The sequence below is a fragment of the Macaca nemestrina genome, chromosome 3 (assembly GCF_043159975.1).
Source record: "Macaca nemestrina isolate mMacNem1 chromosome 3, mMacNem.hap1, whole genome shotgun sequence".
In the NCBI taxonomy this organism is placed as follows: domain Eukaryota; kingdom Metazoa; phylum Chordata; class Mammalia; order Primates; family Cercopithecidae; genus Macaca; species Macaca nemestrina.
In genome coordinates this window covers 21,139,475-21,162,132 of record NC_092127.1, presented here as the reverse complement: position 1 = coordinate 21,162,132, position 22,658 = coordinate 21,139,475, and the positions used below count along the sequence as shown (strand labels likewise).

At 40.4% G+C, this 22,658-nt stretch overlaps 1 protein-coding gene across 5 annotated transcripts in view; it reads left to right on the top strand.

Moving 5' to 3' along the window:
- The window catches only part of LOC105466706 (palladin, cytoskeletal associated protein), a 433,580-nt gene that overhangs the window by 112,919 nt on the left and 298,003 nt on the right, over window positions 1-22,658 (top strand). The gene's annotated exons all lie outside the window — the stretch shown is intronic.

The window sequence follows — 22,658 nt, the reverse complement described above, 5'->3', positions numbered from 1 at the left end:
CATTTCACTCTGGCATTTGTCTGTTTTGCAGTTGTGCCTTTCCGGTACCATTTTCATGCACAACTACCTGGGACCTGGGCTGATCCTCCTCATGGAGTTTTTTTCTTTCTGGTAGTACATGTTCCTCACCAGAAGTTTTAAAGCCTACTTGATTCTCTCTCCTGCTAAAAGAGCTCAGAGGATGCAAGCTCCACTAATGAGTCAGATTCATCAGTGTAAAGATGTCCACCAGGCCGGGCGCCATGGCTCATGCCTGTAATCCCAGCATTTTGGGAGGCTGAGGTGGATGGATTACTTGAGCTCAGGAGTTCGAGACCAGCCTGGGCAACATGGCAAAATCCTATCTCTACAAAAAGTACAAAAATTAGCCACGTGTGGTGGTACATGCCTGTAGTCCCAGCTACTTGGGAAGCTGAGGTGGGAGGATCACTTGAGCCCAGAAGGTTGAGACTGCAGTGAGCCGGGATCTTGCCACTGCACTCCAGCCTAGGTGACAGAGTGAGACCCTGCCTCAAAAATAAAAATAAAAATGTCCACCACAGACCTCTTCCTAGCTTCCTAAAATGCCTAGTTGTAAGAAATTCAGTGTCCCTGAAATCTAGGTTTACAAAAAAAAAAAAAAAAAAAAAAAAAAAAAAAAAAAAAAAAAAAAGCTCATCTTATGATTTCTAAAATCATCTCTTCAACTCCCTTGAAATAGGGAACTGATATATCACATCCCCATGTAGTTCCATCCCCAACCCAGAATTTCTCCCATAGTGATAATTCTGATCCCAGAGACGTCTCCACAGTTTTCTGATTCATGGATGATCACTCCAAGAACCATGAAGGCTTGTGTCAAGTTGAGCCCCAACTCCCTTGCTCCAATCTGTCCAGGAGCTGAACAATGCTGAAAGTTTTCCTTGGCTGCATTCTGGGGCAATTTTATCTAAGGTGCAGCTGTGCATTGTTCTTTAGGTTGAAAATCTGGGACATTTGCCCCCAAACGTAAGGTGAATTAAACCAGACTGCCTTGCAACTGCCTCAAAGTCTGTCTCAACACAGTGACCCATCCAAGAGAAACAGAGATGTGTCACCAAAAATATCTATAAAGTTTTTTTTCCTGTTTTCCTAGAAACTCTTCAGGGATAGAGTTGAGGGGCTCATGCTGCGCTTAGAGCTAAACTTCCTGAAAATCTTCTCCCGGGGCCCTGGAGGCAAACAGGGCAGTGCAGAATGCTCCTTAGAAGGGAGTGTGGAGGAAAATGAATGCTTATATTGGAGGATCCATGTTTCTGAAACCCTGGAATTCAGAAAGCTTTCTGGACTATGCCCTCGCTGGACTCGGAACTACTAGGCTTTCATCATCAAGAATCCACCTTTCCAGCATAGGGCTGAAGTTTCTGCTTCCTGAATACCTTTTCCCCTATCAACTGCCTTCGGTAACTAGTGGAGAAAAATGAAAATATTCTGGGAGGTGGCATGACAGAAAAACTGAGTTTCTAATGTCACCCTTTGAAATGTATCATACACATTTAGATATCTCAGATGCCTGTGTCTAGGTGCCTTGTAGGGTGACCAACCATCCTGGTTCGCCTTGGACTGAGGGGTTTACTGGGATGCAGGACATTCAGTGCTGAAACCCAGAAAGCCCAAGACAAACCCAAATGAATTGTTCACCCCAGTTTCATGCTCAACATGAATAGAGACACCAAAATACCACTAAAATAAACATCTTGACTGAGGTGTATGTATTTCTGCATCAAACAGCCTGCACCGTAATTCTTTTCAGAATTCCCCTCACCTACAGACCATCCTCAGCCTCAATCTTCACCTGTCCACATCATCTTCTCCTCATCTTTTGGAAACGTGTCAACACTCTCTGCAATTAATTGCGTTGCATCTTGTATTCCAGATAACAATGCCAGAAATGGATGCAGATTTTGGTTTTGGCTATAAGGGCTCAGTTGTGAAACATACATATTTATACTTGAGGGGAAAGTAGCGGAGAGAGGAATCCTACCTCCTTTGGCTGGTTTGTGCAATGAGCTCAGGACTACACATTTAGATATGAAGTAATTAGAAATAATGAACCTCTGGGATTACCCCAAGACTTCCAGGAGACATAGAGTGTGCCCCAAGTCTTGCTGGCTGCAAAGACTAGAACTCATTATGGATAAAAATGGGAGAATTCGATTAAACTAATTCATGGGCGTATGTCCAAAGATTATTTTAAAACATGGTAGTGGTGCCACATAAATAATACATAGATCCTACAAAGTCATGCCAACATCGTGAAAAGAAATCTGAGTCGCAGAGCTCCATATCCTGCTGCCCTCCAGACCTAATAGTGTTATTCTTCTGGTTTGTAGCTGGGAATTCATTTAAAGGCTGGAGAATTTGGTTTCGACTGTTCTTTCTCTGCTTAAGTCATGTCATAAGTAATGTCCATCAGATGTAACTTTGTGGATGGCGCCTTCACTTTAGCAGAGAATCTCCAGTCTCAGGAAGAAAATGAAAAGTGTGTTTTCCTCTTGGCTGGATTCCTGCCTCTTGTCTTTTTTCTCTATTATATGAGCACTCTACTGGTCTTAATCATTTTTTCTAAAAAGTCCTGGATTGTATTATTATTTTTAAAAAGACACTGTGGACTCTGTTCCTCATATTTTAAAAATAATAATAGTAATAAATTAAAGGAAGGCCTATGTCAGTGACCATGCTGCGCTAGGGAGACCCTTGTGCCCAGAACAACAGCTCCCAGCTCAAGAGAGGGAGAGAGCAGCCACACTGGCTGGCCTGGTCAATGTTTTTTTGCCAAAGATTTCTTTGTATCTGGAAATTGCTCTTATGTGTATCATACATGTTTGAAATTGCTCTCTCCAATTTGAAAAACCATAAAGCAGCAATAAACAAATAGGACTCTGGTAAAAAAAAAAAAATATATATATATATATATATATATATATTTTATAAGTATCATACATACTTTTACAAGTGTTTATTAGATGGCATCATGTTGCCTTTGCTTTCGCATAGTGGACTCTCATTGCTCATGTAAACTGCCAGATGGAGTTGGGTCCCTAGACCATCCACTAACTTGGGCATATTTTTCTCTATTAACTATTTTTCAAAAATCATAGGAAAAGAACCTAATGCTGAAAAGGGAGCCAAAAGTACAATGAAATGAAATCAATCCTAATAACAAAGACCTCTCTTCTTTCCAAAAGCATGCGTTCCTCCCCAGTCCTGCACGGTAAACCACATCAGTGTGGGACGGTGCCATTTCAATAAGTTATTTGATTATCCAAGACTAAGTCCATGAATAAAAAGCAACAGCAGCAAGATTGCCAATAGGCTGTGGGTATTTAAAACACAATGGCAGCAAGATTCCTTGAATATGAGGGATAGCTGGAGCCAATAAGCCCCAGTGCATGGATATTAGGAGGTTCATTGATTAGGGTTACATGATTAAAGAAATAGGCTAAGGGAATAAACTGCTGTATACAGGGTTCACATGTCTTGCAATGCATTTTTTGAGTACTTTTGCTCTCATTCCTGGGAAAGATGCTAAGTTAAAAAACAAACTTTATAAAGCATTACATTAAAAAAATTCATATAAAAGGCACTAAGAATAGAAATCACATTCATGCTTGAGTTTCACACACTTTCTGTCCCCAACAGCATATAAATAAATATGATTTTTGTAAAAGCTACATTGTGGCATATACCACAAAGGGCTCGGGTATCAGGCAAGGGAAAAACGATTTATCTTCATTACCATCTATCCACACATACTTTTGGTAATCATGAAGACATTTCTCCTTACAGTTTCACAAGGAAAATAACAGAACTTGGGCTCTAAATGTCAGTATCTGGCCCGAGTCCATATAGTGGCAAAAGGAATTCTTAAGTACTGACATTACATTTCAACAGGGCACAAAGAGACAGGATTTACATTCCTTCTTGGATTAGGTTTTGTTTTTATACTCATTCTCTTTAGATAATCAAAAGCATGTGTCCCCACACCTTGCCAGCTCCACCAAGGGATCCTCAGCACCCATCTCAGAGAGGTTTGACATGACATCTGAAAGGCTACATTGCTGCCTCCCCAGCCAAGGGGAGTGCTTGTGATTTCTCCTGCGTTATCTTTGAGATATTACTCACCAAAGCAATGAATGGCAACCATTCTGAATCCCACCAGTGACTCCTTCTGAAAAACATATCAGTAGGAGCCTTCAGTTTTAAATAATCTGCCTTGTAGTCACACTGAGGAAGAATACCCCAGTCAATTTATGAGGTCTTTGCCTTTAAGTTATAGATGAAAGGAGTTTGCTGCTAGCTGGGAAAGCTTATTTATGATGTGATTGTTAAGGAAGGAATGATAGTGTTCCCATTTTTTTCTTTTTCCTTTTTTAAGCCATCCTTGGGTTTTGATGATTGCTATGGCATTTTTTGCCTATGTTTTACGTACTTCTTTTGGCCTTGAGTTTAAACTGGGTTGTATTCAAGGAGTCAACTTTAATTTTGTGACAAAAAATCTGTCATCAGAGCTATCCTGCCTTCATTTTGAATACTCCCCATGCTATCTTCTCTTTAACTCTAACTTGTTTTATTTTGAATCACACACAGAAGGAATTTGAATGGCTACATGCATCTTTGGAGACGCTTAAACCTTTTCTCATTTTGGGTCTTAAGGATAAGAAGATCTACATTTGAAAAATTTTAAAGAAGGGATCCTATATTCTAAACATATAAAAAAAATTAGAGTAGAGTAGTTCATCAAATTAAAAGACTATTTTGTTGACTTCATCCTCTTTAGTGACAAAGGAGAATTTAGTTGCACTTCTTTCAGTCAGGGAACTCCACTGTGGATACTACAGAAGCAGGCCAGATCATGTATATAATTTCGCTAGGGGAGAAACAGATGGAATTTATTTTCTTACCTGAGTTCACCAGGTTTTCTCATACCTTGGCCTCTCTACTCCTGGTTTCTGATTGGAATCCCATATGGTATTTCTCAAGTGGGAGGCGAATCCCTAACCATTTGCATCAAAATCAATGAAATGAGCAGGTAGGGTGCTTGAGAAAAATGAGGATTCCCAGGCCCCATCCCAAGTCTGCTAAATAGGAATCTCTAACAGTAGCTCCAGGAATCTGAATTTTTAACAAGCTTCCCAGGCAATTCCTAAGACCCTAAAGTTTGGGGAATGACTACCATGATGTCATAAGAGATTCCAGAATGGAGACTGGCAGGATTGCTGTTGCTTACCCCAAGGCCAGCTTTCCCCTCATACCTCAAGTAATAGAGCCCCTAAGTCTTGACCAGGCATGACTCTCTTACTGCTATGTATGTCCGTTTTATGGGTCCAGGCCACCATGGAGATGCGAGCATAAGTGCTGTGAGCAGCTTAAAAGACAGTTAATTGACACATGCACTTGCTTCCTGCTTCTTCTTTCTTGCTGGAATCGGGACATCATGGCTGGCACTCAAGCATCCATTTTAGAAAGGAGGCAACATACTAAAAAGCAAAAGAGAAAGAATTTGACAACCATGAGGTTGCCATAACAGGCCCAAAGAACCCAATTCCGCATTTATTTTGTATGATAGAGAAATAAATGTTTGCCTAGTTTAATTCGTAAGTCTCTCATTTTGGTGTTTTGTTTTGTTTTTAGTTGTGGAATGGAGTAGGGTAGGTGCTATGTGCAGCTAAGCCTAAACTAAATGATATAGACACCAAGAAAAACATTGTCTTCTTTTCCTTCCATAATCCTAGAACCTGCCTGGTCCTGATAAGCTGATTTCTTATAAGCAAGTAGTCCATTGTGGGAGATGAGGTATGGAGATGGGTTTCCATGCTTGCAGATTCATAGCCTTTGCAGCTCCTGGGTCACCAGAACAAGACTGGCCAGTCAAGCGGTAGGAGGATTATCTGCAGCCTTATGCAATCATTAGAATTAAAGAGAGTATAATGAGGGGATGAAGAGTAAAGACTACAGGCAGAGTCAGACTCCCTGGGTCTGAATCCTGGCCTCACTTACTTTTCATGTCCATTTCAGTAAATTGCCCAACTCCTTCGAGCTTCAGTGTCCAATACTATAAAACGAGGAGACTTAGAAAACCAACCATACAAGGCTTACTATGAGACTTAAATGCTATACGTAAAGTCTGACATCTCAATAACAAATGTTCTCAATAAATGACAAATATTATGATGATTATTACTGAAAACTGTAAGAGGAAAGAAAATGAACCATTAGGAAGTGTAGTTACGAAGCTCCCTCCACCAGCTACCCCAGAACCTGATTTTCTTTCACCTTGAGAAATAAATACTGTAAGCAGTTGAGTTTTGGAGAGAGAAAGAGAGATGTTTAAATAGGATTTTAAAGTCCCTGCTATTGCTTTGCAAAGAAATCATCAGTAGAGTTCTGTATTTTTCTTAGGAAAGAAAATAAAGTAACACCAATGAGAACAGAGAAGTGGAATAAGAGGCCGCTACAAAGTGAGAGGTAGCTTCCAGTCCTAGCACCTCTGATTAGTTTATTAACTGGATGATCTCAACCAAGTCGCTTATACTCTAAGCCTCAGTTTCCTTTTCTTTAGAAAGGAGCTCATATCTGCCTCAGATGACAACTGAGATAAGTGAATGAAATAACAATGTAGTTATATGTAATAATATAATTTGGCATTTACAAAGACTTATAGATTTCTGTGGTTTTATTATATATTCAGACTCCATGCTATGTTCCTGGAGATAGCACAGACTCTCTCATGTAAATCTTCTCTGTGCCAATTCATCTCAACTTCGGGGAGGATCTGGGTAGAGAAGCTTTGGGCACGATCATCTCCAGCTGCTGACTTTCTAGGGTTGTAAGGGCCATACTCTTACAGGTAAACCACCAGAATAATGCATCAAGGCATCTAAAAAATTTTTGTTACACACCCATCTTAGTCTCTATTTAACCCCTTTCATTGTACAAAAAGAAAGGGCTTTGAAAGATCAGTTATAATCAAGTATTAGGAGGAAATGCAGAAATCACTTTCAAGTAAGGTGGCTGTGCATAGCATGGAGGCTGTACTTATTCCATCACAGTCTGAAGCTCTTAGATGACATCAGGGATCAGAAATGCCACCTGTCACCGCTGTCCAGCCACAAGAATGAGTCCTTCCAAGAAAAATACTGACTGCTATCAAATATGTATTTACTTATTTGCTATCAAATATGTATTTACTTATTCGCAAGCTTCCCTCCTTCTCAGCTCCTCACTGGCATCATCAGTTAGGTCTATATAAATCCCAGTACAGTACATTTTTTCTTCCACATGGATCCTTTCTCTTAGATTCACTTTCAGGCTTCTAGAAGGCAGTGATAATTTCTATCACGCTCAACCCATCAGATCTAGCTGTTTAACATGTGATGTGTAGTTTTAAAGGATGTGGATGCCGAGCCATGATGAGGCCTGATGGCTCCATCTTTTCTGAGTCTCCACGATGGGCCAGGTCTGTATCAGGCACTGAGCTTGGATAGGAACATGCTCACGGAGGCCACCTTTCAGCAGGAGATCCACTTTTTACAAAGACACACACATCTTTGATAAGCAGTAGGAAAGCAGAGCCTCAGGAGGAAGAGTTTCTGAAGTCAGATAACTTGGTGACTTGGAGGATGGATAGGAACTGGTGCAAAGGCCATCTAAGTGTGAAAGGGGTTGACATGGATCAGGAGCTGAATGAAACCCAGTGGGCTGGAATGTGGAAAGGAGCTGGCAGGAGCTGGAGAAGGAAGCAGCAGTCAGGTCATTTGGTTGGCACTTAAGTGACTTTTGCTTTTAATCTAACTGAAATGAGCAGCCACTTAGCTGTTTTAAACAGGGAACTAGCTATCCAACCTGCACATGAAGATGATGTCACTGCTGTTGTGGGGATAGCCAGTTAGGGGGCTCTTTGGTTGCCTGGTCTGGAAAGAATTGTGACTCAGATTGGGCTGATAACTGTAGTTAGAGAAGTTTGGCGATCAATTGTTTCTTATACCATGGTGGGAAATCTTTCAGTAGAACCAACTCAGATCTATGGATCCTTAACAGCTGGAGGAAGACAGTGATGGGGGAGTCTGTATTGATGACGAGTTCCAGGTTATCTTACATGCACAATGTTTGAGGGTTGGACTGACACTTCTGTATCTTCTTATTGCTAGTGAATTCCTTAAAAGGATGAAATTCATCAGTGTGGATCCACCCCAAACCTAGTCTCCTGAAGGTTTTCTGAAACATCAGATTTAACTGTCACTAGAATGGTTATCCCCAATGAAAAATATAGTTCTCCCAGCCAGTGGTCAGTAAAGTCTGCACTTTAAGCTCTTCCAATAGTAGTGTTGAATTTGTGCAAATTGGTCCATGCATTTTCCTGACTCACGATGTAAATGTTTAAGACTAGTGGGCAAACGCACAACCTGCTGACATGGAACAGAGCAAAATCAGCTGACTCCAAGGCATGAACCACCCCAGCCCCATGCTAAAAATGTAATTAATGGGCTTGATTAATGATACTTAATTTTGTGTTTGCTTTAATGGTATTTCAAAAAAAAATCGGGCTGGGCACAATGGCTCACTCCTGTAATCCCAGCACTTTGGGAGGCCGAGGCAGGTGGATCACGAGGTCAGGAGTTCAAGACCAGCCTGACCAACATGGTGAAACCCCGTCACTACTAAAAATACAAAAATTACCCAGGCGTGGTGGCATGCACCTGTAATCGCAGCTTCTCAGGAGGCTGAGGCAGGAGAATTGCCTGAACCTGGGAGGCAGAGGTTGGAGTGAGACAAGATTGCACCACTGCACTGTAGCCTGGGTGACAGACTGATACTCCATCTCAAAAAATAATAATAATTATTACTTTTTTTTCCATTGGGCAAAAACCAGGGAACTCAACCAAAAAGATGTCCAAATTATAGTGCTCAGTGAAAAAAATACATCACAGGGTAATAAAGTATAATATTATGCCACAGTCAGATTTGCATTTGATAGATAACTTTGGGCACCATGCAGAGGCTGGCTTAAGGAACAAGCCAGGGGACAAACACATGGCACCCTAGTCCGTGCGGCCAGCCTCACACGCCCTGACTTTCTGTCCTTTTGGGAAAAGACAGCAGCATGCTTGTCAAGGGAAGATCCTACACTTTAGATGCAGACCCTGACTAAATTTCTGGCTAAACCATGGGTCTCTACCTCAAAATTAAATGACACAGTATATGCCAAAACTATGAGTAGTAAAAGTACCAAACGTTACTTTCCCCACTTTTAAAAAAATAAAGTAACATTCTAAATTAGTGATTCTCAAAGTAGGCTTTGAAGTTCATTTTCATCAAATAGCTGAGAACACTTGTTTCAAATACAGAGGGCCTGTGCTGGCCCTCTGAATCCAAGTGAGGCCTGGCAATCCACATTTTGACAAGACCCATTTGATCTGATGCACACAACTTGAAAACTGCAATTCCAGACTAGCAGATGCATATTTAATTATTTTCCAATTGTCTCAAATAACTATAAGTTTGCTTTGTGTTATTTTTCTCTTCCCTAGTCATTGATAAGCCTCTGAAAGTTCAGCCTGGGCTTCCACCAGACAACCTAGCTGAGGGAAGACTCAATAAACAATGAATGAACACTTGATTGATCTATGGCATGCAAATTATATTATGTAAAACTTCTCTCATCACTACCAAAACTTTTCCAGATGTACAGTCTATTCACTGTTGCCATTGTCTTACAAATCCTTACCTAGAGTTTATTTCTGGGGAGAGGGTAAAAATCCCTAGCCCGCAAGTGAGGATCTATGGAACTTCTGCTTGGGCCGCTACACAACACAAACCAGGGTGAGAAAAAAGGCGCCCCACTCCTATTTTCAGCTCCTTACTCCTTCCACCACCCCAGTCTTGATAGTCAGTCCTAAAAATTTTTCTCATTTGCTTACTTTAACCTTTGCTGTTTATGGAAATATGCCTTTCTATCTGGAATTTTTAAAGACCATATGCCTGTATTTCTGTATTTCCTTGTTTTGGTATATAAGTCCCTCTCCCAAATGTATATAAATCCCATAGGTGGTGAAAGGAATTTTACTAAATGGACCTTTTGCCATTTGCCAACCTCTCTCTTGGTAGGTGTGACCCAAGGGGTCCATCACTTCGTTAGGTGGCAGATAAGCAAGCTGTGAATTCCAGTGGCCTATGGCCCACCTTTGCTTCTCAGAAGCTTCCTTCTGAATTTATGTAGGGATACGATGCTGTGTAAATCTACCATAAAAGTCCTTTGCACGCAAAAGACCTGATTCTTCTGGTCTGTGAACACATGCTTCATCTGTTTGAGTTATATGGGCACCCTAGGGTTTTTATTTGCACCAAAAAGTGGAAGCCAAGCTTTCATTGTAAACAGATGGTGCTGCTAACAAGGAAAGTAAAAAATTCTTCCAGTCACTCCTCGCACCAGAGACCTGAAGAAGGTTCTGCTTTAAAAACAAATGAACAAAACTATCAAATACTCCCTCTCCCCTATTCCATAGGCTCTAGGTCAAAACACACACATACACAGCCCCTCACAGGCAGACAAAATCTGGTCTCCATTCCTCACTTTCCCCATCCTCCTCCCCATGCCAAATTCTACATTCCTTCAGTGTAGATACTATAAATATAAAAAGAACAAACTCAATCCCGAATCACAAGGGGGCTTTTCTTTGCATGACCACAACATAAGCACTGGTCTATCATTTTGGGATTTTTATGAAGCCTTGAAGAATGTTCAGAATTCCAGTCTTGCTCAAACAATGTCTCTCACCAGTCGGCATGATTCAGATGTTGAGTTTCAGGACAACCTGGGGATTTCTGGTTAGAGAAAAACATTATCCTTAAGCGTCTCGATGTGAAATATTTCCATGTATTTCCCCCTTTTTTCTTTCAGTCCAGAAGAAATGTGGAAACGCGCATGTTTTCTTTAGCATGAGGGAATTTGAAGTTGATTGCAATCTCCCTATCCCTAAGCCCAAAAGAGAAGTAGCATTATTATGCTGTAATCAGGTCCTTTCTTAAATTTCTCCATTAGGTAGCATCTTGTTACATAACCACTTTATGCTTTTAAATCTGAATATCGTTGATAACAACCTCCTGACAGATCATACTTCCGGTGCCTAAGTTAGAAAATGAATGACCCAGACCCCCTGAGATGTTCTTTGAAGCATTCCAGAGGAAGGGGACACTGGAGGTTATCCAGTCACCCGTGCCTTGGGGCAAGACCACACTCAAGCTGTTCCAAAGAAATGAGGATCCTTTTTATTTTTCAAGTTTCCCCAGAGACGCAGATTCCATAGCCTCCCTAAGTAAACCCTCAGTGTTTCAACAGCATTAATGTTGTCATAGGAGAGTTAAGCCCACTATCGATGTACTTATTATTTAATTGACACTCTGTCCTTTGAGCCTTAGAAAATATCTACGTCAAGGCCTTTCTATTGTACACCTGAAAGCTAAACTGTCTATCTACTTGTGTAAGAAACCATGAGGAAATATACTTTTTTGGAAACCTTACCTAATGGGGATACCTGCTGTGCCAAACTCATAGTACTACTGGAAGGATCCAAAGAGATCACGTGTCAGGCTGCCCGAGGTATTATTTGTATCACCACTGAACCCGAATCTGGAAGTAGTTGTTTAAGCTACTCTATTATAGAAATAATAGGGATTCCTGAAATAATACTTTAATTATAAGCCTGAGTTACAAATACAAACACGTGGTTCACGAAATAATCACTTTAATGTTCACATAAGCAAACTATGTGTTGGCATCTCACAAAGCACCAGGGAAAAAATATTTCCCTGAAGACGCAGGACTTGCTCTGAAGAGCAATGGTAGAAAGCTATCTCTGTGGTTTAGCAATTGCAGATGCAGGGACTGGGTAGGTGAGGATGGAGGTGGCGAACTGCCTAACAGACGGAAGCCCTGTACAAGACAGACACACATAGATCGAAGTGGTTCAGAAAGCCTAAGTGTGAACGAATAAGGAAAGGCATACCAGGGAAAGGGAACTGAAAAAGCAAGGTTGTGATCTTACTCTCAGGTGAAGTGGAATTCAGGCCAGAAATTAATATAGTAAGAAAAGGAGCACTTTGTAATGCTAAATAGTGAAACTCAAAATGAGGCTACAGCAATTATGAATATATATTAAACAACACAGTAGCCACTGTGTAAAGCAGGAATTACAGAAGATGAAAGAAGAAATAAACAGAAATGAAAACTCAGTCCATAATAAATAAGTCAACATATCTTAAGTTCAGAAAAGACATAAATAACATAATAAGATATGTTATTCTGAAACAAACTGTGTCCTGAAAATATCTCCATATTATCTAATATCATTTTTTCAAGTGGCCAGGAAACATATATGAAAATCGACCATAGGTTAGGCCCACAAAGAAAGTCAATAAATTCCAAAAGATATAAACATTACAAATAATATTTTTTGTCACAGTGCAATAAAACAAAAAATTGTTATCAAAATCTCAGTTATCAATATCAATACAGAAAATTCTAAATGAATACTGGCAAACAGCATTTACTAGCACATTTAAAACATAATTACCATGACCAAATGGAGCTTGTTGTAGGAATGCAAGAATAATTCATGGCCAAGAAATTTATTATATTCCATTAAATTAATAGCTCTACGGAGAAAAAAAATATGACCATTTCCAAAGATACCAAAAAGAGCATTTGGACAAAAGTCAATAATCACACTTGATCCACCACATCCCCCTCCCAAATAAAAGGTTTCTAAGAACAAATTATTATTTTCTTAGCATAATAAAATAGATCATTCTCAGCCCAAAGCCTACATCATGCCCTGAATCACTGGGCAATGGGTAATCACTGAAGCCATTTCCATTAAAATAAAAAATAAGACAAGAATGCCCACTCTTACTACTGTTATTTAACATTGCACTAGGCCTAATAGATAATGAAATTTGAACAGAAAAAGAAACTGAAAGTATAAACATTGGAGAGCAGATGGTTAATCTTTATTTTTAGATTACATTATATAGTTAGAAATACAAGAAAATTGGGAAATATTTATAAACAATATGAGTAAGATAGAATGGCACACAATGAATACATTGTAATTAGCTGATTATATCCAGCTAGAAGATGTAATGAGAGAAAATACCCCATTTACAATAGGAATAACAAAGATAAAATACCTATGAATAAACTTAATACATGTCCAAGACACATATGAAAAAAACTGTAAAACATTCCCAAAGGACACAGAATAAGATTTGAACAGATAGAAAGATCTACCTTTTTCTTGGCTAGAAAGACTCGATAACATAAAGCAGTCAACTTTCTCTATGTTAATTATTTAAATTTAATTCTGATGATACAAATAGAAATATGAGTTTCTATTATTGTTTACTCTGAAGTTTATATAGAAAAATAATAAGAAAACTGGGAAACAGAGAAGAGCAATGAGAAATGATATTAAACTTATAATAGAAGTGATTAGATATTAGATATTAAGTAAATATTAAAAGCATTGATAATTAATTGGTGTGGTGGTAGCATCCAAACTAAAAAAATCAACCAAGGAAATAGAAATGTAATGTCCATAGACTCAACTGTACACAGGAATTTAATAGATGATGATAATAGCATCTCAAAACAGGGTAAAAGATTATTATCATGAAGTAGTGGTGGTGAGGCAAAGCACAGGCAACAGAAGCAAAAATAGACAAATGGGCCTATATCAAACTTAAAAACTTCTGTATATCAAAGGACACAATCAACAGAGTGAAAGGTCAGCCTATGTTACAGAAGAAAATAATTGCAAATCACATATCCAATAAGGGGTTAATATCCGGGGGGGGGGGGGGAATATATATATATATATAGAGAGAGAGAGAGAGAGAGAGAAATTTAATTAATTAACATAGAGAAAGTTGACTTATTTATGTTATCAAGTCTTTCTAGCCAAGAAAACGGTAGATCTTTCTATCTGTTCAAATCTTATTTTGTGTCCTTTGGGAATGTTTTACAGTTTTTTTCATATGTGTCTTGGACATATATTAAGTTTATTCATAGGTATTTTATCTTTGTTATTACTATTGTAGATAGGGTATTTTCTGTATATAGAGAGAGAAAGAGAGAGAGAACTCCTACAACTCAACAACAACAACAAAAAACCCTGATTTTTAAATGGGCAAAGGACTTGAATAGACATTCCTCCAAAGACGAAATTTACCTGGCCAACAAGCATATGGAAAGATGCGAAACATCACTAATTACTAGAGAAGAGAAAATCAAAACCACAATGAGATATCACCTAACACCCATTAAGATGGCTACTATGAAGAACACAGAAAGTTAACAAGTGTAGGCAACGGTGTGGAGAAATTGGAACTCATGTGCACTATTGGTGGAAATGTAAAATGGTGCAGCCACTATCAAAATCAGTCTCACTTCTGGGTACATAGCCAAAATAAATGAAAGCAGGATCTCAAAGAGATATTTGCTCATCCACGTTCATAGCAGCATTATTCACAATAGCAAAGAGGTGTGGGCAACCCAAACATCTACTGTCGGACTAACAGATAAAGAAAAAGTGATGGCCAGGCACCGTGGCTCATCCCTGTAATCCAAGCCCTGTAGGAAGCAGAGGCAGGTGGATTGTTTCAGCCCAGGAGATAAGAGACCAGCCTGGGAAACTTGGCAAGACCCCTGCCTCAACTAAAACTACAAAAATTAACCGAGTATGGTGGCACACACCTGTAGTCCCTGCTACTTGGGAGGCTGAGGTGGGAGGATCACTGGAGCCCTGGAGATTGAGGCTGCAGTGAGCCAAAGTTATGGCACTGCATTCCAGCCTGGGTAACAGAGTAAGACCCTGCCTCCAAAAAAAAAAAAAAAAAAATAGTGTGGTATAGACATACAGTGGAATATTATTCAGCCTTAAAAAGAAGAAAATCCTGCCACATGCCACAGCATGGATGAGCCTTTGAGGATATTACGCCAAGTGAAATAAAGCAGTCACAAAAAGACAAATACTGCATGATTTAATTTATATGAGGTATTTAAAGTAGTCAAATTCATATAAGCATGGAAAACAATAGTGGTTGTCAGGGGCTTGGAGGAGGGAGAAATAGAAAGTTGTTCAATGGTATAGCATTTCCATTTTGCAAGATGAAAAGTTCTGGAGATCTTTTGTACAACAACATGAACACACTTAACACTACAGAACTGTACACTTAAAAATGATTGAGATGGTACATTTTATGTGTTTTTTAACAACTAACATTTAAAAAATTATTCTTTTTGAAAGTGGTAGTGGGGCAACTGGATCATTAATAATAAAGTAAGATCCATCCCTTAATACCTTATACACTAAACCAGGATAAAATATAAATGAACTGGCCAGGCATGGTGGCTCATGCCTGTAATCCCAGCACTTTGGAAGGCTGAAGCGGGTGGATCACCTGAGGTCAGGAGTTCGAGACCAGCCTGGCCAACGTGGCAAAAACCCATTTCTACTAAAAATGCAAAAGTTAGCCAGGCATGGTGGCATGCACCTGTAGTTCCAGATACTTGGGAGGCTGAGGCAGGAGAATCGCTTGAACCTGGGAGGCAGTGGTTGCAGTGAGCCAAGATTATACAATTGGACTCCAGCCTGGTGAACAGAGTGAGACTCTATCTCCAACATACATATATAGATATATAGATATATATGGACCAAATATCTATCAAAAATAAAATCAAAGAGCACATAGGATAAGATAGGCCTTTCTATGACTCATTTAAAAATTGATAAATTCAATTAAATAAAAATTGGAAATTTTTTTGAACGTCATGAGATACCATGAGCCAAGTCAGAAGACAAATGGCAAAATGAGAAAACAGTCTGAAGCTCCTAACGCAAAGGGATAATCTCCTTAACATACATGGAGTTTCAAGAACTCTGAAGAACAAGACCAAGAACCCAATAAAATATGGGAATAGTATATAAACAATAAGGCCGCAACAGAGGAAATAGAATTGGCTCTTAAATGTATAAAAAACTTGCTCAACCTACTCAAAATCAGAGAAATGCAAGTCAAAACTATCTTGAGACATCACCTTTCACCTATCAGATTGGCAAACACCCAGAAGTTTGATTGCACATTTTGCTGGCAAGGCCGTGGGGAAACAAGTACTATTTAACATTGCTAGTGGAAGTGTAAATTGGTTCAGCCCTTTGAAAGGCAACTTGGCTGTATTTATCAAAATTTGAAATGTAAAATCCAGTAATCCCACTTGTGGGAATTAATACTGTAGATATACTTGCACAAGTGTAAAATGTCATGTGTGGACATTTGTAACATTGTTTAATAGCAAAAGATTGGAAACAAGTCAAATGTCTATCAGTGGGATTCTGATTGAATAAACTGTGATGCATTTATCCAAGGGAATGCTATGCCGCATTAAACATAAGCATGTTTACTCTGCACTGATATGCATGTAAGTCTCATCATGTCTGTCTTCTTTTCAAGACCCTCCAATGACTGTCTGTTGCTCTGAGGGTAAATCCTAAAATACTTAACTCTGGTTTACATGGTCCTACACCATCTGGCTGTCCTGTCTCTCTGACTTCATATGACATTCTACATCTCACTTTCTCTGTTTCAGCCACATTGTCCCCTTTGCTGTTCCTCAAATGGGCTAGGCATGGTGCTTCCTTAAGACCTTTGCACTAGATTCTTCTGCCTGGATCACCGTACTCTCCAAATAATCCCAATGCTCACTTACTCCTTTACCATGATCAAGTCTTTGCCCACACGTTACTGTCTCAAGAAAGCCGCCCCCGGCCGCTCCGTTCTAAATTAAAATTCCCCCGATATCCCCAATGCCCATTCTCTTGCTCAGTGTGTTCAACTGCTCTTATTATGTCCTAACTCAACACAGAATTCTCTTGTTTAGTTTGTTTATTTTCTGCCTAATGTGCCCCCTACCCCAGATATAAATACCAAGGGACAGAAACTTTTATCAGCTTGTCCCCTCCTGTGTCACCAACATACACAATAGTCTGTGGCATGAAGTAGGTCTTCAATAGGTATTTGTTTCCAAACAAATGAATTAATGAACATACAATGTGGAAAGGACTATAAAGTGTATATATATTTAAGTCAAGAAGTAAGGAGAAGCCAAGTTATTGTTCTGCCTATAGTAATTTTTTTTTTTTTTTTGAGAGACGGAGTTTCACTCTTGTCGCCCAGGCTGGAGTGCAATGACGTGATCTCGGCTCACTGCAACCTCTGCCTCTTGGATTCAAGCAATTCTCCTGCCTCAGCCTCCCCAGTAGCTGAGATTACAGGCGCCCGCTGCCATGCCCAACTGATTTTTGTATTTTTAGTAGAGACGGGGTTTCACCATGCTGGCCAGGCTGGTCTCGAACTCCTGACCTCAGGTGATCCGCCTGCCTCAGCCTCCCAAAGTGTTGGGATTACAGATGTGAGCCCCTGCGCCTGGTCCTGCCTATAGTATTTTTAAGAAATAAAGAAAAAGAGTAAGAATGTATTTAGGCCAAAAGAAACCTGGAAGTCTATGGAGAAAACTATTATCAGTGGTTACCTGGAGGGAGATGCATGGACTGGGCATATGGGGAAGAGTAGTAGAAAGGAGACTGTGGTGCATGGACTTTTATATAAATTTATATAAATGTACTACTTATTCAAAACATTAAATTATCAAAAGAAAAAAAACAGCTGATGTCAGCTCCCAAAGATTGTCATTCAGTAGTTCTGAGTAGGGATCAGGGGAATCTGCATTTTCAACAAGCTCCCCCGCCCTCCCATCCCTTCCTGGGTGGGGCAGATCACCATCAAAAATCACCGTCACCACTACCTCTCCTGACCCCAAAACGCCACAAAACGTGTAACATTCGGATAGTTCTCATTTGGAGCACAAGCAAATGGGCAGGCACATCGCAGAAACAAAAGGCAGAATTTTCCGTAACATTTGACACCACTAATAGCTGCCACCCAAAAGATAGCCTCCTTGTGTGGAAGAACAGCAGAAACTTCATCTACCCTTCAGTTTCGTCCCCACAAGCAAGCAGGACCACTAAAAGGAGTGTCCTCTCTGTCTAAGACATTTATATATGTTGGGTGTTTCGATGAAATTTCAGACTTCTAAAACATTCACAGGTTTAGCGAAAGTAGTTGGAGGGGCTGCCTCAGATTTCTGAGCTCATGGTGATCATATATGGAAACCTTCCAAATGTTTCCTTCTACTTTCACCCGGGCATTTTAATTAATAAAATGTCCTTCCTAACTCACAGAGGAAAGATCTTTCTAACAACCCTTGCTGGAGATGAGAAAGGTGGTAAGGACCTGAAATGTGTCTTAGCAAAACTCATCCAACAGGGCCACCCTGCTTCACTGTGATGCCTTTCAGATGAACAGAAGTATTCGGCTCTTGTTATTCAATGACCCTAATAAAATTTTACAACTGAAGTGTAGAGGAAAAAAAATAAATAAAAAGATCTAATGACATACAAGAAGGGACTGAACCTGCCAACCCCAGAATATTTTCAGTCTGAAAAGTAACCTCGTCCTTATTAACTTTACATTGATTCCCAAAGAGGGGAAAATTTAATAAGGAAGAAAAAATTCAGTATTTCATGACTCACCACTTCCTCAGGATAATAAATATGAACTAAAGATATAGACATTGAATGCTTTTAACATTTTATTTTCACTTAAAAAATAATGTTTGCGGCCGGGCGCGGTGGCTCAAGCCTGTAATCCCAGCACTTTGGGAGGCCGAGATGGGCGGATCACGAGGTCAGGAGATCGAGACCATCCTGGCTAACACGGTGAAACCCCGTCTCTACTAAGAAATACAAAAAATAGCCGGGCGAGGTGGCAGCGCCTGTAGTCCCAGCTACTCGGGAGGCTGAGGCCGAAGAATGGCGTGAACCCGGGAGGCGGAGCTTGCAGTGAGCTGAGATCCGGCCACTGCACTCCAGCCTGGGCTACAGAGCGAGACTCCGTCTCAAAAAAAAAAAAAAAAAAAAAAAAAAAAAATAATGTTTGCACTCTCTCTATTATCGACCTCTCAAGATGATTCTATTTCCAGAACACACTTTTTGATATGGTTTCTAATTCAAAAATCTGTCACATCTTTGATATTTCATAGGCTCCATTAAAATTAATAGCTTCATGGGTCCTTTTTGAGTTTCTTCCCTAAATCAAACAGTTTGTGGTCTCTTTCTCAGACTGGCCAATGACAAGCAGTTCTGGGACTGGAGGATGGAAGTAGTGAAATAATCCTTAAAATTGTGTAAAAATTAAGCACTGTCTGCCAGTGGGTTTAGAGTTGGCAACGGATAGGTCTTTATTAAATGGTTGGTTTTGTTTCTCCTATTGTTTCTCCCTAATATCCGTCTGTGTGGTAACTGAGTCACTATGACATAATGCCTCAGAGAAAGACTGCAGGACAACCAGACGTACACATGTTCATCCCTCAATGAGTTGCAACCTTGGGTCTGTTCCCTAGACATTGGTGGAAAGACTTGATTAATGGCAGACTTGTTCAACATAAAAAAGAACAAAGACCAGATTTATTCTTGGCATTCCTTTTCCTAGGGGCTTTATTTGTAATGGGGTAATTAATTTATGGCTTTGCAGTAAGGCAGCATCAGAGGAGCAATTTAACTCACAAGAGGTAACGGAGATGGAGAGTACAACTGAAAGATACCTTGCGTGGAAGGCTATAGAAGGAACCCCAAGCTGGACGTTGATTTTCTTTTATCAGTAATACAAATTCATTACTAGCTGCCTCTTGGATTTCCCCCTTGAGAGCTGCAACGTTTCCGAAACGAACAGAGGTCTTTAGGGAATGCCTCAAACCACGGCTGAATGGGGAGTGGCTTTAGAAATCGCGGGTGGAACTTGCCTGTTACCTTCTTGCAATCTCCCCGCCCCTGGGCAACGCAAAAGCCGTCCTAAGTGCGATAAGGGCATGGAGTGAGGGGAGTTATTTCTGGACATTAGCAGCATTCCTCCCTAGGACACACCCTCTCCCCCTCCCCAGCAGCCCGGCTCTCTGACACACTCCGCGCACACGCGCCCCTCGGCGAGACGCGGCGCACTCGCGCGCTGCAGACGGGTGGCCTCTCACCGAGCCTGAGTCGTGGCCGCTGCGCCGCCAGGAGGCTTCCCGGGAGCCGGCGGGGCCCAGGACACGTCTCGAGCGCAGCCGGCCAGGGGCTGGCCTTTCGGCAGCGCGGCTGCCCATTAATTTTCTCCGTTGCATTCTGCAAACTAGATCGCATTCAGAGCCCAGAAGTTGCAAGCTGGGAATAAGCGAGATCTGAAAGACCCCAAGAGGAGCTTATTTGGGAGTGGGGGCAGACGGTGTTTTGTGCCCAACTGGTAAGTGGCAGCATTAAATCTATGTAAACATGCAGGAAATAAAGCTTTGCAGCGTTTCCAGGCAGTGGCATGCAAGTACTCATGCGAAGAGTACTGTTTGGGGTGTTTAGTTGTAATGGACTCAGAATACCGTGTTCCATCACGGTTTTCCTAATCCCTTCTTCGGACTCCTCTTTGGGGGTTGGCGGGGGCGGGTCCTGCTCCGCGGGACTTTTCTGTTGTTAGAGTTGGGGTGGGGGAAGGGAGAAAGGCGTGAGGTTGAATAATCTTTCCTACCCCCCTCGCCTTTTTTTTTTTTTCATTAAAAAAAATTGATACTTTCAGAGAAGTTTCTCTTTTATGTGTTTAACTTGCCTGCAGCGGTTTGATCCCAATGTGTTTGTATTTTTTCTAATTACTTTGTAATCGGCTCCATCCTCAGTTGAAATAGAAGGAAACTTTCACAAAACAATCAATTTCTGACAGCCTAAGAGCTGCTCAGTTGCTGAATGAGGTCTAGCTGGAAACGCTTTGTTTCTTTCTCACAAGGTTTTGGTGATTTTTCCCATGAGAAATCTGGGCGTTTTCACACCTGTTGCTCTTCAGTTGCCTCAAAATTGTTTGCTTGTTTGTTTTCTTGGGTTTCACTTGATTGCAGTTCTTTGTCTAACAAAATTCAATGCTACTTTCCCGGTTCTCCTTGTCTCCCTTTGGACGGGGTCCCTGTTGTTAGCATTCAGTTGGCTGTGGTTCTTAGGGAACAAGTGGCAGGCAGAATACAATAGGGAAGAATGCATTCCTGATGACTCCTCTACCATGGAAAGACTGAAAAACTGACATTCTCCATTAGTTTTTATAGCAAGCATTGCTGACACTTTCATAAATATTCAATTTTGGTGAGTTCCTGAAATTATTTAATCCAGAAGTAACAGCATGACTTGTACAGAGAGAGTTCCTCTAACCTATTTGCATTACAAGCATAGAGACCCTGGCACCTGAACACCCCCAGGATGCTGAAGTCACCTTTTGCTTCACCGGCAGGTAGGAAAGGGGTGATGGAATGTGAGGAGAGGGGCAGCGGGGGAGGCCCTCTGCGAAGGGGGCTGTCCTCCAAGGACCCGCATGTTTTCAGCTTTCTGATGATTAAGAAAATCATCAGGATATTGGAATGTAATTTAACATCCTAGTAGGTTAAGTTGAATTCCTGTCCAAATGATGAAGAAGACTTTCTATCAGGCCTTTTCACACTTCCAAGTGGAGCTCAATGGAATGCTTGTTTATTTCTGTTGCCGATAAATCCATGGGAAATCTCTGCTGAACCCAGCAATTTTAAAAAAGCAAGTTCCAGCTTATAATTGCCCATATAATGGCAAACAGGTTATTTTCAGTAACCCAAGACTCTTACATTTCCCCCCACGGTTGTTATAGAGGTTACATGAAGATGTTATGAGCATGCATTTGAGCTTACCCACCCCCAACTGAAATGGAAAGTTATCTTTGGGTGTCTGATGGAAAAGATTGTTGCCAGATACCTTAGGAAGCTATAACATAACATGTTTCTGAAAAGATCATAGCTAGTAGACATGAGTGTCTATAGCTATTACATAATTTTTCATTGTTCCTTTAGGAAAGAGACCTACTTTGATCACTATAGTGTTTACATTTGTTGTTTATTTGTTGTATGGTTTTGCTGAGTCGTATGGTTTTGCTGAGTCTTTTTTCTCTTCTTTTTGCTATTGAAAGTCTCCCTTCATTTAAATGAAATCACAGACTAGAAATAGCAATGATTGCTTGCTAGGGCTAAAATTAGAAACTACAGGAGACTTTTTAGGCACATCCCTCTTGTCTCATGGAAGGTTCTGCAGAGTTTTCTTTAAAACTCCCACTTAAGCAATTATTGTAAGATGATGTTTACTCTCTAAAATAACATTTTTATTTGGACAGTTTTTTCCATCAAGCTTTAATCGTACTTTGCCAATGTATGTTGAACTTTGTTTCTCTGAGATGCCTAAAGGCACATCCAATACATTTACCATCACTTCAAAGTCTGTATACTTAGCTCTTTGAGCAGTTTCTTTAAAAAAATAATAATAAATAAACAAAAGCTCCAATGGCACTTGCAGAAGACAAGACTGGGTCCTCTGATGTGATGGCAGATGGCAGTCGCATGAGCTTTGTTTATGCCCAGAACAAGCTCGGTGTCTCTTAAATTAATCATGGATTGAATAATTCATTTCTCACACCTTGGGCTGCACCTAATCTTCAGC